Source organism: Aythya ferina (assembly GCF_964211825.1).
Source record: "Aythya ferina genome assembly, chromosome: 8".
Classification (NCBI taxonomy): Eukaryota; Metazoa; Chordata; class Aves; order Anseriformes; family Anatidae; genus Aythya; species Aythya ferina.
Window position 1 is genome coordinate 7,702,489 of NC_140304.1, and position 19,727 is coordinate 7,722,215.

General features: G+C 37.7%; 1 long non-coding RNA gene across 2 annotated transcripts in view; it reads right to left on the bottom strand.

The window, feature by feature from the left end:
* Nucleotides 1-19,284, bottom strand: part of LOC311440426 — a 73,138-nt gene extending 53,854 nt beyond the window's left edge. The window contains exons 1-6 of one of the 2 annotated variants that reach the window (XR_014695401.1): nucleotides 16,480-19,284; nucleotides 15,981-16,113; nucleotides 14,784-14,937; nucleotides 3,258-3,389; nucleotides 1,128-1,256; nucleotides 335-640 (exon numbers count right to left, since the gene is read on the bottom strand). This is a non-coding gene — a long non-coding RNA (uncharacterized lncRNA). The remainder of the gene's footprint in view (nucleotides 1-334; nucleotides 641-1,127; nucleotides 1,257-3,257; nucleotides 3,390-14,783; nucleotides 14,938-15,980; nucleotides 16,114-16,479) is intronic. The other variant, XR_014695402.1, reaches the window with a different exon arrangement.
* Between the last annotated feature and the right edge of the window lie 443 nt (nucleotides 19,285-19,727).

A 19,727-nucleotide genomic window follows, 5' to 3' on the forward strand; every position in this document is an offset into this window, starting at 1 on the left:
CTTTTCTGACAAGTATGAGATAATTTCTAACGTATGTGTCCAGCTATAGGATCACTATTTCACCTCATGAATACAAACCATACATTTTCCTGTTGACCACCTGCCATATGAAGGGAAAGGCTAAGTCACCCCTTGGACCAGCCCCTTGTTTCAGAAACATCAGTGACTATCACATTCGCTTGTACAATCCAGACAGATCACCCTTAAATTCATTCCATTGTTCTCAAGCAGAAATACTTTGGCCCCCCAAAACAGCAAGGCAACATCCTCTGAAAATGAGGGTCTGGTTACCATAAAGAACCAACAGTGCTGCATCTGAGTAGGAGATACTAACCTTCTTATCTTTGGGAGTGATCCATTTGAATTTGATCCAGAAATCTTTCCTGAGAGCTGCTCGTTATAACTAGACAAATACACTCCAAACTCTGAAACTTCTTTTGAAGGCATAATGGCAGGGAAACTTCACAGATGGGATTAGAAGTAAGATAATGAGGTAGCTTTGCAGATGTCTAAAGGAGCTCTTTCCAAATGTAAGGAATGGCATAGGATAAAGCTTGAAACTGAGTGACTGAAAGTCTAAGAAGTAGATGGAGGAGGCTGGCATCATGGGCTAATCAGTGAAAGAAGTGATTTCTTGATCCTGAATGAGAGATGATAGGTAGGATGAGGTGAAGCTATGAATGGCTTTGAAAGGGAAGACAAGCTGCTTATATCAGATAGAAAAGGAGTGTTATATTTGACAGTCAAAGTGATGGGCTAGGAAAATGATCTCTGCAGTGCTATGTAGTATAAAATCATCCCAGCAAAATTGCATTTGTCAAAACCAGATGAATGGATATTGCAGTAATCAACTGAGCTTGGTGATAATTTACATATATATTAATTCATGCATAATAATCATCATATAGTAAGTTCTATAACTCACTTCCATACAATTATTTTTAACAATTTTTGGAAACTTATGTTGAAGCATGTGCGGCATAGTGAAGTGGACATTTTGTTGGATATTTCTTATAAGATTCTCGTGCAACATTCTTGTAAAATTTCTAGTTTGCTAAAAGAAAAAAAATGACAGTCAACATTTTTATTTATTTTTTTTCATAAAGTCTTTCATTTAAATGCAATACCTGAGGACAATGCTCATATCCACATCATATTACATGATGACTTTGCTGGTGGTCTTGGTTTATTCCTCTCTGGTAGCAGAGAAGAGGTTGCCCATGACAACTTGGAGATGACTCTGGCAAGTCTGTATGCTGGATAACACAGAGATCAAGTCACTAGCATACCATCTCCTAGACATGCAAATTTACCAGCCCTTCTCTGCTTTGTTTGGAACAGTACTAGGTTATAGTGTTTCTGGCTGTAATACACAAAAAAAATCATTTTATTCCCTATTGTATTATATCTTTCACTTCCCCCATACAGAGACTGACTGCTGCATGCACATTCTTCCAGGGCTTTTCCTATTAATAGACAACTTGGCTTCACACGCTGAAATGAAGGAACAAGGTTTCGAGTGCCTGCCTAATTTAAGCAGACCATATGTCATAAGTTATAGTATCCTGTAAGTAGAGAATGAAATAAAGCAAGATTGAGAGGAAAAATAGCTTCCTACCATTAGCTGGCCTCTCTGACTCAAATTTTCAAAGACATTTATTTAAGTGTGCTCAGAACTATTTACTTGTTCTATGCATCATGTGAAGTTATGCATATTTCTAATGTATTCTTAATGGGGGTGCTGTCTCAGGAGTAGAAATTCTGAGCAGTACTAGAACACAACTAATAAGGTAATGATCCTGATGATTATTATTTTTTTTTTTTTTCCTGGAACTGCCTTTAACATTTTTTAGTGTGGCTAGCTTCACATTTTTCTGCTTTGGCTTTCCAGCTTGCAAGAACTGGAGTACAGTTGTTTACTATTTATTCAGTGTTCCATGATTGTAGGATAATGCCACAAAAGCTATTGCAAACTTTCTTTTGCTAATGTAAACTAGTATACACTATTGGATGAAGTTTTTTTTTTTTTTTTTTGGCAAATTAAATTAATTATTATTGCTTAACCAGCCTGTCTCTGCTACATAGTTGAAAGAAATGTGCTCTTTCAGACTCTGAGTGGTTATATAATCAGCATTCCTCACAAATATTTGTCTCATTAGGACTAGCAATCACATTTTCCTGGCAAGTTGTCTAGTGCTGGGTGCAAAAACAGTCAGAGAACTAGAAAATGTAAAAATCAGGATTTCCATTTACTTCCTCCCACTCATCTCACACATTTCTACTGTATTATTTCTTCCTTGCTTTGTCTTTCTCTAGATATCTCTTGAGAAGCAACATTGCCAGATCATATCTTTCATGTCAGAGAATGAATAAGAGCATGGTCAGTTTACAGGCATGCATGCTTGCATATTCTCAGGTTTTTAGGAAGTGCCATTCTGTACTTTCAGTATAAATCCAATTTTCATTACCTCATGATCCAAATTGGCATTGTCAGAAGTTTATATTGGAATGAAAAAAAGAAAAGGAAGAAATTTCATAGCAGACATAGCTGAAAACTTCATTGTTTTCTTATAAGTTCTACTTGTGACCAAAGAAAAGAATAAAACATTTGTTGTCTCAAATGGAAGAGAAAAATCTTTGGAGAAGAAAATCTTTGGAGAGAAAAACTTGTTGGGAATGAGGAGGAATTTTTTGTGCATATTTTAACCAGTCATCATCTGGCTGCCTTATGAATTTGTAATACTGCATATTGTCTGCAGTTTAGATATTCAAAAATCAAAAATGAATAAAATTTAACAAATAAAAGCCACACATGGGAAAAAAATCTTCCCAATCAATTATTCACACTTGAAAATACTATAGTTTAACCTCACCTTTTTTTTTTTCTACTTAATTTAGTTAGTAACTTAGACTTGAAGGTGATGTCTAAAGCTAAAAGAAAACAGCGATTATGGGAATAGGGAAGGCTGATTTTAATCAACAGTTGAACTTATGACAAAGATCTAAGAAGTGGCACACTGTCCTTGAGGAAACAATCCATGGCTCTAGTCCTACAAACCCTTCTGTGCTTTATGCCTGTTTTATGTCCATGAGGACCAAGTTCAAATTTGTGTGATATCCAAGAGAAGGGAAAAAAATTGAAAAATCATCATTGGACAGACTGGTCATCCTGCCCTATTTCATGGTAATGCATCAACCTACCACAATTCTCTGTGAATTTCTAGCCATTTGGAGACCCACTAAAAAGGTAGACTCACCTGATATTCTGTGCAGAGTTACAGGCCAGGAGTCGGCACTTTGCAGCCATGTTAATCTGCTGCCTAACTGTATAAGCTCATCTGCATCCATACAACAAAATCTGTGTGTTTGGGTCACTATGTCCTTCATTTCTGCAAAAGAAAACCAGGTATTTAACCAGGCATTTTGGTATTTCAGTTTTAAAGCACTGAGATTTTTTTTTAATGCTTCCCCTTTTGCTTAGACTAGTGGAGATGTAATTTAAGGAACCATGTTGGCACATCTCGTAGACAACATCTTGGAAGTTTCCTTAGAAGCCTAGCAAACAAGGGCCTGGAGTTAAACTACTGAATTTGCTCCAGCTTGCTCAACGCAAAAGAGAAACTGAAAAGTCAGGCTTTCTCTGTGTTCTGTTTGAAGAAAGAATTGTGATTGTTGGCAGAGGAAGGAAGGAACTAGGACAAAACAAGGGAAGGAAGAAGTTGTTTTTTATTTTTCACCAGCCAGCTCCTTAATTTTTGCTGCCAAGAGCATAACTCTAGTTTACAAGACAAACATAAATCTATTTAGATATTATTTAAATTTAACTTAAATTACAGAAAATGATGTCATTTGGGATGAATTCTTTGAGTATATAAAGAAGGGAAAACAAAGAAAATACACATACAAGACCTTTGTCATAGTAATGTCAATAGCAAATGTTTCCATTCAAAAATAAAGTTTCTGTTCACATTAAATGTATTTTAACTCATTCCATATTTGTTTGTCTTTTTATATTATCTCTTATTACAGAAATATGGTCAAAGATCTAAATGTACTTAGGTGTTTCAGTCTATAAACATTTAAACAAGGTATCCTTGAAGCTCAACACTGAAGGAAGCCTCCCTGTAGTCCTCCTTGAATAATGTATATATATTTTGGACATAACTAGGCCAAAAAAATGTAGAAACAAAATAATTATCTAGATAAATTAGTTAATTGCTGCAATTATTTAATGTAACATCTTTTAAGGTTCATAATAATGGTATAAAGGTTGATGTCATGAGATAAGTTGTGAAGATCTTTCCTGCAGAAACATTTACTGGAAAACATTACTCCAGCTATTATAGCCTGATTTTGAATATATTAATATTATTTACAAAAGCCCACCTCAAAGATAGGCAAAACCCATATTTTTGGGTGGGGACACCCTATTAAACCACATTTTGTAATGTGACACCCCATTACAAAAATTGGTCACTCACTTACATGCCTTAAAATGACCTATTTATCCAACATTCACAGAAGAAATTAAAGAAATAAAAGAAATTAAAAAAAATCATACTACCTTTTTTTGTTTGTTTGTTTGTTTATCGCATTATAGCTACAACTCTGACCACAAAGAGAAACAAGAATTTAGACTTCAGTATAAACAGCCTCCAGAGTAACAAAGCACTTCATGAGATTCCAAGAATCACTTTTAAGCTGAAAGATGGAAAAAATCAATTTCTGCATATTATATACTTCATAGATTAAGACTTTTATAACACATACTTTATGATAAGGACACAATGTGGGAATACAGTTAAAGAAATCTGCAGCAAATTTAGTTAGATCAACAGTATGGAGGCTATTTAATTCGGTTTCCATTGATGTAATGCCTTACATTTATTGGCGGACTAATACTTTCCATACATTATGTTAAAATTTGACCTTCTACTCTTTTTACTACATACTTTATATATATATATATATTCATGCTACATACTACATACTGATTCTAAAAAAAATCTTTTCACTGCCATTAAGGAGCATGGGTGGAGTAATGGGACCATGCCTAGAAATATAATGTGAAAAATTTGTGAAAATAAAAAGCATGAACATAAGAGAATAAAGCGGTGTTTCAAAGAAATTAAAAATCAAGCAGCCAGACTTTGTCTTTAAAAATGTTGGAGTTTTTTTAGATTAAATCCAACAGAATTATATATTCAACCAGATTTTGGATCAATGTGCATATTCAATATTTAATCTAAAAAATTATTTATGATTATAAATGTAGTTCAAAACCTTAAAAGAGTGTCATCATGAATGTTAAGATGTCTCATAACCAAAGTCCAAGTACGAGAAAAATCATGTTATGCAAATGATACATATTAATTGATGTCTTCATTTCAATTGCAAAATACCTCAGCTACAACTTCCTTGAATGGAACTGAGAATGTGCAGCTCTTCTCACAAATTCCCCCTTAATCAGGACTAAAGAAACAGCTGCAAACATCCAAATAGGCTTCAGCTTGGTGATGTTTTATGATGTTTCAATTTGGATCTTAAGTTTGACCAAATTTCATAATGACAATCATCTTCATTTTTTAAGATATGGAAATGACTATGATTATCAAGAGGTAAGACACTGATTTTATTTAGTTTGAGTTTCTATGGGGACTGTGCAGGTGCTCTCTTCCTAATGGATGCTGAAAGACAATGGGTGTTCAGTGTTGTATTTTCTTCCTTCCTTCCTTCCCCCCCCCCCCTTTTTTTTTTCTCTCTCTCCCTCTATCTTTTTTCTTCCAATATGATAACTGCATTTTAACATAGTTGGAAGAGTGGTGATATTATTTCAGTGAGTGGTATTAAATGAGATTTTGAAGCAAGAATAAACCCTTCTACTTCTGGGGTGTTTCTTTCCAAATCCAAAGAGGACAATAAGCTCACAAAGCAGAAAGAGACTAACGGCAGTATTCATTTGGCTTATGGTCTGTCTGGAAAAAGGTCACCTAGCTGGGCGGTCTGGGATTTAACTATGGAGTGTTTCCTTTTTTTGTGGGAAAGAAACAGCCTTCCACATTAAATAAATACATAAATAAATCATTTTCTCAAAATATTCAAGGATGCAAAATTCATAATAAAAATATTCAATGTTTTCTCTGATTTTTTTTTGCACAAGTATCTCAGGTAAAGATAGGATCTGGCACATGCCTTAAAAACTATACAGCCAAAAAAAAAATAGGAAAGACAGCAATCTCTGAGAAACTTCCTTCCACTTTTCAGCTGGTAGGACACCTAGGATGTCACAAAAGGCAAATAGCCTCTGAGGAAAAGCACTGTGAGGTGGAGAAAACAGGGTTACATTTTTGACATTTTTCTCCAAAAAGTTTCATACTTTAAATCGTTATTTATAGTCCATTGAATTTGAAATAATTAATTTTTAGATAACAGTGTTTCCCAGCATAGCTATAAGCATCAGAAAAATGGTCTACTATTAGAAATGGCATTCTGTCTCTTTCAGAAATTTACTGATACCCACAAAAACTTGCAGTTCTGCTAATTTTCCTCAGCCACCATTGTCAAATGGAAAACCTTTGCCCTAACATAGTTTGAGGTCTTAGTATCTGATATGGAAAGATTTTGAAGCTAACATTCAAGTTTTCAGTGACTTTACCAGAGTCACTGTTTGTACAAATATGTAAACCCCCTAATTATACAAAATATCAGTCTTTAATGGGAACACCAGTGCTTGTAATGCCTGTTGCACATCTTTCTCATTCCATTCAAAATCCAGACTTGCATTTCACCCTAAATCTCTCTAGTGTATGGAAATGTCTGAATGCTCTTCTCTCTTGTACCCGGAAACATACCTGTTGAAGGCTGAATTAAAACTGCTTTTACTTCTAGTTTTTTGAAATTTTGTCAGAAACCTTCCTCTGACATACACAGACCTATTGGGAGAGAGTATAAACAATGAAAAGATAAAAAATGCTCACAACATACAAGTCATTGACAAGTAGTTTTTTAATTCACTAATAAGGGAAAAACTTTCACAGGACCACATTTCAGTATTTTGAAGTACTTGTCATTTAATGAATACGTGTTCAGGCCCAATCAGGCACAAAGTCATGGTGGAATCACACTGCTTGATACTGGCTGCAAATGAAGGGGTGGGCCACTCATTTCCTGCCTGGAGAACTATCATTAAAAAAAAAAAAAAAAAAAAAAAAAGGAATGAAAAGCAGCATACAGAATGCAGTAGACTAGCAAGCAGGGCCTGTGCTTTGCTTCCACACTCTGCTCTTCCTTTAGAAGCAGTGAAATAGTAGCATTTTAAGGACATTTCCTGAAAAGATATTTTCATTTAAATACACATAAGTGCCTACAAAAATATGGACTTAAAGTATCTTGAAAAATAACCATTAGTCTAATATTTGCTTATTTTTTGGGAAGCTATAGGTGAATTCACTGTTGTGCCATGTTTCCTCTGAATTCTCCTATATCTTTGACAGTAAACCATAGGAATTAAAAAAGCATTGCTGCACTTTCTGTAGGGGGCAGTCTGATCAAAGTTTTTATTTTGTTTTCTATTAGGAAAAACATTGGGAAAAACTATTTTGCCAAACCAACGTGTAGAACATTAATGGTCAATGTCCCAAATGTTTTCAGTGCTGGTTAACTAGAATTATTTTAAAATTTGTCTAGTGGAGTATTCAGAATGAGTCATGTAGAAATGAATATTGATGTTGCCTCTGACCTCAAACATTCATGGTCTTGCACAAGGTCACATAAGGAGACCATGGAAAGCTTCCACACAACTGACTTGATAATTTCTCTCCTTAGTTCAGCAAGCTGTATATGTGATGTATACCACATGGTTTTCAGAGCATTCAGAATCACATTAAGTTCTCATAAAATTCATTTTGTAACTATTTAATTGTGAATGACGGTAACTGAAAATATACAAGGAATGTTGGGGCAGGGAGGCAAACTGCAAGGGATAGCATTTTGCTGCTGCTGCTGAGGTTATTTTTAAATCTGGCAACGATTCTGTCACCATTACACACACTGTTTTTCCCAAAAAGATATTCTGAACACAGCATAAAATTCCAAAACCAAAGACTAAGAGTTTTAGATAAATAAAACGCAAAAGCAGCTGCTTTGCTTCTTGAAATCTTTCTTGGATCTCCTAAAATTATTTTTTCTAGAGCTACTATGCTTCTGTGTGTTCCAGACATATTTAAAGTTTTCAAAATATTTCTTATGCAGATACAAATGCACATATTAAAGAGTATGATTCAGACCAGAAGGAACGATGAGTCAGTCATATATGCAGCAACATAATGAACCAAATGACAGGAAAAAAAGGAAATGGCAGATTAAGGATTCCTTAAAGCCTGAATAAGAAAAACTCAGCTCACACCAAAAATTATGTTTCATACTGGGAGTTATTTAAAATGTGGCAAAGGAGGCAGAACCCTGAATGATGAAATTCCAGTACCCAAGAACCCTAGGCATCTCTGGAACTGTGTGCAGTGCTTAGCAAGAAAATGACAGCATTCAGGGCCCAGAACTTTTTTGCATTACAATGTCTTTCAAAGAGCAGATTGAAACAAAACTGTCCTGCTGTAGTGTGAATCTTCATAAGTGCATAAATTGCCTAGAGTGGGACTAAGAGAAGCACCAGCAGAAATAACATTTTTGGATCAACATTATTATGGAAAATATAATGAAAATTAGATTGGTTAGGAAAAATTAGATGAGAGTTGAAAAGGATGAAAAACCTGCATTAGCTTGGAGGACAAAGAAGAACGGCTTTACTTACTAGGTCCCATTATGAAATTGCTCTGTTTACTTCAGGCCAAAGCAACAAACAAGTTTGTTTGTTTGTTTGTTTCATTAAAAAAAAAGAAAGAAGGAAAAAGAAGAGAAAAAGGAAAAAAAAAAAAAAAGAAAGGATTGGAGTGGAATGGTTAGAAAAGGTGAGTTTGGGTGGTCTTCACTTGGCAGCCCCACAAGATAACTACACTATAGATAGTAGGGATTGAGGGCAATTTCTGATGTTCTCCCAAGAGTGGTAGCCCCAGATCAGAGTGTAGCTGTGTCACTGCTCTCATCTTCTCTCTACTGCAGCAGCAGCATCTCAGGGCTCTGCTGGGCTATAGATGGGCATGAAGCCTTCCCTCTCTCTTCCTAGAACATAACCTGGGAACTTTTATTATTCTCTGAACAACTGCTCCTTGCTTTCTCCAAGGGAAGTTTGTTATATGAGATAGAAACTAATTTTCTTGATAGCAGTCCTTTTACAGATGTGAAATGAATCCCTAGGGCGAAAAATAAAGGATGGACCAACTCCTCTCTCTACAGAAGACCATAGCTAAGCTTTTGCAGTTAGCTGCAAAAGGGTGAATTACAAATGGTGGGTTTCATGCAAAGCATTTTTATGGCTGGAGAAAATAAGAAATAAATATTTAAAATAGTGTAAGGTACCTCATTTCTATTTAAAATACTTCTGTTTTCATATAGTTTCATAAGGCCTGTGGCTATCTGCTATCCAATTATATTGTGTCTCTCATTTGTATTCGTTATACCCTGTATCCTGGTTGGGGGGTCTAACTATTAACCTCTACCTGCAAAATATTATGCAATTAATTTCCACAAGTGAGATAGTTCTCCCAGCTCATAAAAACTATTATCTATAATGGATGCATTAATTACTTACAAGAGTAAGACCAACTTGAGGCTTAATTTGGCATCAACTTTTCTTTTCTAGGAAGAACGTTGCCAGTTGCTGACCTCCCAGAACACTGTTTTTTCCTTCCTTGATTTCCTCCTGCCTTTATCATCACTAAATCTTGCATGTCTCCACAGATCCAGGACATGAAATGCTAGAGGTCCTGTGGGATGCTCCTCTGGACAGCAGTTCTCTGGGATAATATTTCCAAGTCTTCCTTTTTGACTTCCTTTTAGAGAATCCTACAGATCTGTAGACATGAGCACTTTTATAAAAGCTTACTGAATTTAGGAAAATATACTAATCTTCTAAAATTGGGTCATTTCACTGAAATATGCTTGTTAGGGAGTTATCAGATCCATCTTCCAGGAAAATTGTCAGCTCTCAATAACAGCACTTAGTCACTCTTTTCACGGCATGACTCCCATCCTTAATCATCATCAGTAAAGCTAGGACTTGCCTGTTTGATTCTGCTCGGGAAGTTATTAAAGCATGTTACTTCAGCTGAGCGATATCTTAATGGGGAAATACCACAGAATGGAAAACTTAACTATGTCCTGAAAGAAAGCTTATAATCAAAGAGAATGGCCCCCAAACCAGTCAGAAGGTACAGTTATTGCTTATCCATTCCTGCCTGTTTTCAACATAGAAGAAATAATAAACAACATAAAATGCTGAAGACCTACCTGAAAACAGAAAGGGTAACATCATTATTGTCAGACACTAAGGAATATGACTTTGTCAATTAATGCTCTTATCTTCCACAGTCTAATTGGGAGCTTGCATGAATAGTTAATGGCTGAGGCTGGATAGCAGAGAAGGGCAAGTCAAGATCTGTCAGGCTGGGATCGCTCGCTGTCAGACAGGCGAGGCGGCGGCTCGACCGCCACTGCTCCCCACGCGATCTGGCTGCATCTGCCAGGATGGGGGAGCATGCTGGTGCCCTAAGGCAAAATTCAACCCAGCTGATGAAAACATGGATGGGTGGCTCGTGCTTTCTCTAAGATATTTTCATATCATTAGTTTTAATGAGGCAGTACCCAGCACCCCATGCACGCCTTCACTCAGACCTGCCCTTTGTGCCTTGGTGCACATCGTTTCAGGCTCTCAACCCCACACATTCTCTGATGCTTCATTTCCCCCATTCTTAATCCTGAACAGACACAGGACTTCAGCACGGATCTCACACAGGTGGTTCTAGTTTCTGGAACAAATGAGCAAAACCAAAACCAACCAAACCATGCCCCTCCCAACAAACAACCAAACCAAACCAAACCACAAAGGGGAGACCGAATCTGGCTGAGCACCAGCACTGACCAGAGATGTGGCATCTAATCAATGTGTTTCTAGAGCAAGAAAGAAAGGTAAAACTGGCTGAGCTGCAAAGCAGTTTGGGCTGACACTGTCAAACAACTACACAGTCCGCAACCTGAACATTGTCACGTGAATATCACTGGGGGTCTGCCAGCAATGAAAACAACCTGCTGCATCAAACTGAAATAAGGATAAAATAATCCTACTTAATGCTATAGAAAATTACTGCAGGAACTCAGATCTGTTCAGGCCAATACAACGTTTGGTACAAGATAAGCACCAGTGTAGTCAAGTCTTAATACAAAGTAGGGACCACAGAAAACAAGACTGAATTAATTTGCAAACCATATGGTTCTCAGTGAGGGCATATATTAATATGTTTTAAGAAAATATGTTTTTAGACGCATTCATTAGCTGTTAAAGGATACCGGATAAAAAAACTATGCTTGCTGTTTGTGTTATTAAAGGCATGTTTAATCTCTAATTTATATGAGGATTGGTGTTTGTGGGTCTATAATAAACAGAGAAGGAAAAGAATTATTGGAGTGTTGTAAAAGTATTTCAATTAACTTTTAATTGTTATATCTTCAAACATGTATTATAAGTCCCGTCCTTTATCCAGAACTAGACACTCACAATAATTATCTTGTCATTTATGGCAAACTCTTGTTTTTAAGAAATATATGATGCTTGTTTAAATGGACTTTAGGAGTGATTAATAGAAGTTCATTTCTTTAAATGGAACTGTGATTTGCTGTGTGTATTGCTAAAGGATGCAGTTGCTAAGACACTAGTTAAATAACTGGAAGTTGATTGCACATGTAAATCCATGGAGATTGCATTCTGTCATGAATTTGTGCAGTTTTTAAAGATCCCAGTGAAATATCTTGAATGTTGAACAGGCAGAAGCTGCATAGATTTAAACAGATAAATCATCATTTACTCAAATAAAAGCAAGATAAAATTAAAATTAGCCAGGGAGACTTTATGTGACCAAGCCATGCACCCCTCCCCACCAGCTCTATTTTTAAGTTTAAAGGTTTAATTGTTTTGAAGTTATTATTATTATTTTCTAGTGATATCTTATGGTAAAAGACACAGATATTCTCTGAGAAACCAGAATATAACAGCTTTCCCCTCCTTCCCTTCCTCTCTTCAGGTGAGTGCCTTGAAGAGCAAACCCTAGTCGTGTTCCTTCTTGCTTGCTCCCATCTGTCTCAGTTTCCTTCCTGCAAGCCCCACTCAGTACTTAAATAAAGAAGTCATAAGCACCCACACCGAGGACAGGACTTTGTAGCTTGAAAAGTTGAAAGGTTCTTCCTTCCAGCTTTAACTGAAGCCAGAATTGTAAACTTCTCTTCCAAAGGGTTAAAGGGAAGATCTTTGCTTTTTCTTACACAGGTTTTCCTACATACGAAGACATTTTTTCCTCTCAGCGTTTAAAACCAGAAATACAAGGGAAAAAGCCCAACTACTATTTTCTGTCCTAGCATTTGCATTCCACTTACAATGTTTGCATTGGGCATGTTTAGACATGTGCAGATTTGATTTTTTTTTTTTTTTTTTTTTTTAAAGTTTCCCAAATTCATCTAGAGCAACAACGTTCAGATATTGCATCAGTTGCATTCTCTGGTTGAGAAAACAAATCACCACCTAAAATCTGAACAGGCCTTTTTATCACTTGGTTAGATACAGCTAATTAGGGTAGCTGATCTGATTGATAACAGAAGTATTTAATACTTTTCCACCCAGTTTACTATGTGCTGCTAAAGAAGTTTCTCGGGACAATATGTGAAGATGATTCAGTTTGGAATATGTGAGTGCAACTTTGATAATAATGTTCAGCAATAAATCATTACTTTTTAAGAACAGCTGTTGTAAATTTAAAGCTCAATGCTTTATAATGTTTAATAAAAATAGCTTAAATCATTTCAAATAATCTAATGCATTAATAATATTAACAACCAGATATGCTTCTGGAATTAAATATACCAAAGAATTAACATTAAATCGGATTTTATGTATTAATCAAGGCAAGTCTTTGTCTCTATCCATGATAACTAGATAGCAAGAAAACCACGGCTGGATGCTGTTTCCTTTAGAGGGCTACAGTATAAAAAGGGATCTGGTCGTTGTGATGAAAGGGATTCTAAAAGTCACAACAAATTCTGCAATCAGAATGAGATAAATTGGTAGCTGAATTGCACACTGGCTCCACAAGTGAGCAGAAGTCATCCTCCAAGAGTGAAATAAATGTACAGTGCCTCTGGCAACTACAGAATAATAACTCCAGTGTCATTTGTTTCTGGAGCAAAACCAAGCGCTGCCAAAAGGTGCCAAAGACAGGGAGCCACGAGCTCGGCCTGGCATTATTACCAACATGCTCAGACAGAAGATTGCGTACACTAAGCAGGGTGAGGGAAAGGAAATATTACTCCTATTTCACAGACAGAGGATAGAGAAGCTGTAAGAGAAGTTATCTGCTGCTACTCACAGCAAGCACAGCTGCTTTCAGTAGCCAAACTAAATGCAGAATGGCACTGTGCCACAGACATGTCCTAAATGACTTTCTTAGGAAGGGACAGAAAATGAATCCAGTCAGATGGTCGCCAAAGCCACTGCCTTAACCACATTTCCCTTTCCATTGCTCGCTTCTCCCTCCTCCTGCTCTCTCCCCCTCCATGGAGGCAGTTTGCACAAGAGCGTGGGGAAAATGGGCTTGGCCAAAAGATCGTCCTGCGCAGTTCCTTCTGCTTTCCTCACTTGTGGGTCATTGAAGCGGTGTGCTCAAAATTCATCCTTTAGCAAATTTATCACCTTCAATCATTCTCTATTAGACCCAGTAGCATTTCTCCAAACTGCTGAATGTCATTTTCTACTGGTTCCTTTATATTGCACAGTGTGAAATAACAGATATTATATGTAACCTGCAATTGCAGATAATTGGGTCACATCCCCAGAAGCCAATTAAAAAATAACACACTTGGTGATTTCTTTTGGATCTGAAGAGGACTGGTTGCACCATCTCAGTTTAGTGAGTTTATATATATACATACATCTCTATATGGATGGGAGTTACTTATGGAAATAACAGTAGCAGACCTGAGTGGTAAGCACTGTAATTCAGCAATACAGCATCATTGTCACTTCCTGAACTCTGGACAAAAAATATCAAAGAGCCTATTTGTGCCCTATTATGAAGTAATGAGTATATACAATTTCATGTCTCACTGCTAGAATAGTGCCTGTCAGAAGATACACTTTGATTTTTGTTAAGTATAAACCCCATATTTTCTTTCTGTGCCTTTCAGGCATACAAAACCATAGGGTCCATTGGGATCTATGTTGTTCTGAGAGAATCATGCAAAAAGAGAGTATTTGTGTCTTGGGTGGTGGGTGGGGAGAAGTTTCCTCCTCAATGTTCCAGGCCTGATCTCTTACTTCACGTAAAATAGACCAGAGTTACATCCTTGTCTCTACCCTGCCCTTTCTTGATAGTATTTGCATGGGACAGGAAAGGAAATGCAAGTGTTTCTATTTTTTTCTGCTGCTTAGATAGACCCTGAAGTGGCTGGCAGCAGGCAATTGAGGTTCTTTTTTATCTGAGTAAATGACAGTAAAGGGAAGTCAATAGTCATGGGGCCAGAGTACTCACTTGCCCTGACTCTTTGCCTTGCCTGTTAGATCCCTGTGGGTTGGTGAAGTTCATAGTTTTTGCAATGTAATGGCTACCAGTGTGTGTTTTGAGACTTACCAACTCTTGGCACCATTGCCACAGCATTTTCTTGGAGACTTTGGCAACCAGGACAGGTGAGAGTAGCTGTTATGGACAGGGATACTGAAGCAGCTCTCTTTGCTCCCTCTCTCCTTTCTTTCTCTCCCCTCAGCACTCTAACCACAGAACGTCACTTGAATTAAGCAAAGACTTTACATTAATTAAATTTCAAACAATTAGACAAATGTAATATTTCATTTCCACAATTAAAAAGAAAAACATGCTTGTCATGAACTGACAATCATCAACTTAGTGCTTTGGTTCCTAAGGGAAAAATCACTTAAATACATTGCACTTGACCAGCATTTCTCTTTCTCTACACTTTAATGTGTTGGTCATAAAACATCCACCAGAGAGGATACAGGTGCTATAGATGATTGCATGTATAGACAGGAATAGGCAGGAGCTTGAGCATTATATTTATTGGCTTGGCTGTTTATCCTTTAGGCTAAGGTCGTATGCATTAACCTAGCCACTTCCTAGATTTATTTTAAAAGGAAGAATAAAATACATGCCTAGTAATGCTAGAATCTAAATGATTCCAGGTGTGGTGTTCAGTGACCATACGGCTAGGCCCCTGTAAGAGGTTTAATTTCATTTAGGCCCCTGTGGGCCATGATGACACCCTCGAGCTATCTACATGTATGTGGGTAGTGCCGCTCCGAGGGCACCATCCCCAATGCCCTGAGGCCTGCACAGCTGGCAGCAGAGTAGGTGCCTTCATGTGACACTGGCACACCACGTGCTCAGCCTGAATCTCTTTGCTTTCCCTGACTATCCTCCGTAAGTTGCTCAGCTGTCTAACTGATGGCTTAGCATCACTGACTGCTGACGGCCAGGGTGCAAACTATGGGCCATGTAACACAACTGGAGGAGGCTGCCTTTACTAGGAAAGTGGAGGCAATAGAAACCTGGTGCTGATTTGGTGTGTTGAGCTATTTGCAGTACAAAGATAAGCATTTTGCAAATCAATACCTGGGAAGAACACAAAGGAAGTAAGGGAAAGAAAAGGGATCACAAAAATGGATCTGTATCTGAAGGCAGTGAGAATTATAGCACATATTGATAGACCTTTTAATGGACAATTCATTAATCTGTTTTACTCACACTTGCACTAGACATTTAGAGGTCACTTAACACCTCACTAAATTATGCTATGTACATCAAAAATCATACCATCTATGTAGGGAGTATGCCAGCAGCTGATCACACTTCTAGCTTCCTGCTAGTCTTACGTGCTTGGAGACAGCTTCTGCTAGGTTGGGTTAAGCATCAGCTGTATAGCCATCACCACATAAGAGAGCTGTACCTGGATGTTGGGGAAAGAAAGAGAATGAAACATGGAAAACATCAAATGGAAACAAGCAAGTATTTTAGAGAAGGTAAAATTATGGGGCCCTGAAAAACATGAACAATTTTCTTTGACTAAAATCCTTCTATCATGTTCCCCAGAGCTGTACCAGTTTTCCACTTCTGCCACCAGCTTTCAGTGTACTTTCACAGGCCACTTAATCTTTAAGAATACATAAAATACATATATTATTAGTTTCTAGAAATAAAAATATGGTCTCCAGGGTCCTCTCCTCCCCAGCCCAAACCCCATGACCTTCCAGAAAATAAATCTCTTTTTGAGATTTCAGTATTCTGAGGAGCTCTGAATACAGCTGCAAATCACCTCAGCCTCAGTTCAGATGTCTGGGGCCAGCTCTTGCATCCAACTCACAGTAACGCAAGAACCGTACTTGAACCACACTGCTTTGCTGCTTTCGGTGCAGCGGACAGAGCCTCCTCACAGCCATCCTCTGAAAAAAAAGGGTGAAAGTAATTGCATTTCCTTAGGTGTGGCTAAGCCACATGTAACATAAACAGTTCAATTTTCTCTCTGCTTTTCATTTATCCCCAAGAAAAATACTTCCTGGTTATATTTAGCATTCTAAACCAGTCTCGAGAAGGGGCACTGGGCAGGGTTTGTGGTTTCTGCAAGCAATCTGCTGATCACGCCATCTTGGGTAAGTCATCCCTCATGCACAGCCATGGACACGTTGTGCAGTGAGTTCTTTGGGTTTGCTTCTTCTGTCAGGTCAGTAAAACTCCTTTCCTTTGTTAACAAGCAGAAAAGCCTTACCCAGGAGGGCAGCAGAGCGTGCCTGGCAGCTGTGTCACTCCCACCTCAGGGTCCTCCAGGGAGCTGCCCACCTCCCAGGCCAGAGCAACGCTGGGGGCACAGCCAGCTCTTCTGCCAGAGTGCACCAAACTTTGGCACAATCCCTCTCTCTTTCAGCTCCTCTCCAGCACAACCGGGTCAGCTATATGGGAGACATCTATTTTCTTCCCCCAGCCAGTGATTCGTCCAAACTGTTTCCCATGGGCTGGGGAGCTGCAGGAGGAGCACGATGCCACCCGGTGATCCTTCTAGGGTGAGGTGGCTCGCACCCCCACAGTAAGTAGCAGTTACACACCAAAATGTACTCGTGAAGATTTAGTGCCATTATTTTAAATACAGAAGTAATGCCAAAAAAAAAGACAAAAGTTTTGTCCCTCCTCAAAAGCCTGAGGTTACTTCTCATACACTGAGGTTCCTCAGGCTTGCGACTCCCTAGCAGGGGGATTCCTGGCCGTTTCTATCAGCATCTCTCTCCCAGGGACCGGCCATCACTGCTACAGTTTAAGGGATTCACCTGTAAAACCACAACAAAGCCTGCAGAGAGATAGGAGAACTTCAAGAAAAAAAAAGTACAGCTGTTTTCCTTTGCAGTTCAAGATAAGAATCATATTTTTACTTTAAGGAAATGAGTGTAATTTTAAATAGCAAAGAACAGTATGAACATTTTTCTGACCAAAGGCAAACAAAATATTTTTCTGATGTAGTAGACATGCTGATTATTACAGGTAGTCTCAGTAATCAGTACAGGGCCGTCTTAATTTTCTCCCCTGAAGCAAAAAGAACTTTATTATCTGTAGTTGAGATGGAATTTGTTGAAATGGAGCTCAATAACTATTAAATAAACAGGCCAAAAAATGAATGAATCTAGGGGAATGAGTTGAAATAGTGAGATACATCATGAAATGTGATTAATGACACCAAGGGAAATATAAAATAACATGTTTCCCTGGAAATGGGCTGTAAGTGCACAATGTCTGCACAATATTGTGCATCTGCAGTTCTCTGTCCTGCCACCTAATATCCAAATTGTCTGCCAGTATAAACACAGCTGCTAAATGTCTTCTACAACTGCAAAAATAATGAATCTTCACTTTCTTCCCAGCTATTGAAGTATATTTTTACAGAGACAAATGCAATGTTTACCCTTGTTCAACAGAAGACAAAGTTGATGCCCAACATGTATGTCTTATTAACACATTCAGATTCAAATACCATAGATCAAAGAAACAGGATGGTTGTTTTATAGTATCCATGGATGACATGAGATTTAATGTTTTTGGCTTGAATAATTTCTCATCTGGTTTCTGCATAGATATATGCCTACCCTTCAGCACAGGATCACTGTCTTAATTATGTTTGACCATCACTACAGCTTTACTGTATCTAGTGGGATTGAGGAGGAAGGGTAAGAGATCTCCTTTATGTAAACTCCACTTTCCACATTGTGGATTGGCTCGCAGACTGCTGGATAAGTACAGTGATCGGTTTCTCCTCAGCCTGGAGACATAGGTCTGCAGCAGCCGGGGGCGTGGGAGACTCCAAGTAACAATTTTCCTGTTATAATACTAGCCTGGACTGTAAGAAGTAATTTAAGATAATTTACTATGTTGCATTTACTTAAACAATTCCTTTTCAGAAAATATAAAACTAAGGCAAACCCAAGTAAAATGGAAAATGATAGTCAAGATTTTCAACCTCTGTACTTTGCTTGGTCTTTGCCTAAAGAGAGCATTAATGGGGGGTGGGAGGACAGGAAAGAAGGAAAGAAACAAAGAAAAAAAAGAGAGAAATAAAGCTCCATAACCTTAGGAAGGGTACCGATCTATTTATATGCTTCCTGGAATGCTCAGAACATTTAGTCTTACTGGCCACAAGAAACCACTTTTGTTGTGCAAAAGGTTTCACACATGAACTGAAGCCAAAAACTTTTTTCATAGTACTGTGGGAAGAAAAAATATTACTGTAGAGTTTTGCGAACTACAGAGAGAAAACAGTCTGTTGACCTGATGAAACTTGTTGAATTTAAGAAAACGCAGCCACTCTTGAAATTCACCTCTTCTGTTACACGGAGAGAAAACTGGCACCTAATCAAAATCAGGCACATAAGCAAAGAACAATTACATCTCTAGATTAGCTAAAAACTAAGCACATATTATCATTTTTTTTGGCCAGCCCATCTCTCACAGTCTATACCTTATTCTTATCTTATCAATTCTTCCACTGGGATTCTGTAGGGAAAGGAATATGCCTTTCTCTAGACTTGCACATGAACCGGATACAGCCCCCTTTTCTACTGGCTTTAATAGAAATACCAAAGAATTGTAAATCTTTTTTTTTTTTCCCTATTAAAAAGCAAGACAGATGATGAATTTTAATAAAAGTGCAAAATAAAAATAAAAATAAAAATAAAAATCAACCTTTACATGATACTCAAATCATTAAAGACGTTAGGAAGATTTGGTCAGACCATTCCACTAAGATACAACTGTAGTCCTTTTGGGGATCTTCCAGCTATCTTTCTCATTTTTAAAATAACTTTTCCAGCTATTTAATTACTGGTGTTCCTCATCTGATGTATTATGAAACAAGATATGGCTTTTGGATATGACTTTGCCAATGATCACTCAAGGTCTCTAGTTATGCTTGATACAGTTCCAAGTTGGAAGTGGGGAGGATCCAAGTCCTCTAAAAAGAGCCACTCCACCTTTCCATCAGGTAAATATATCTGAACTCCTGTATCTGAATCTTGAAGCACCCAC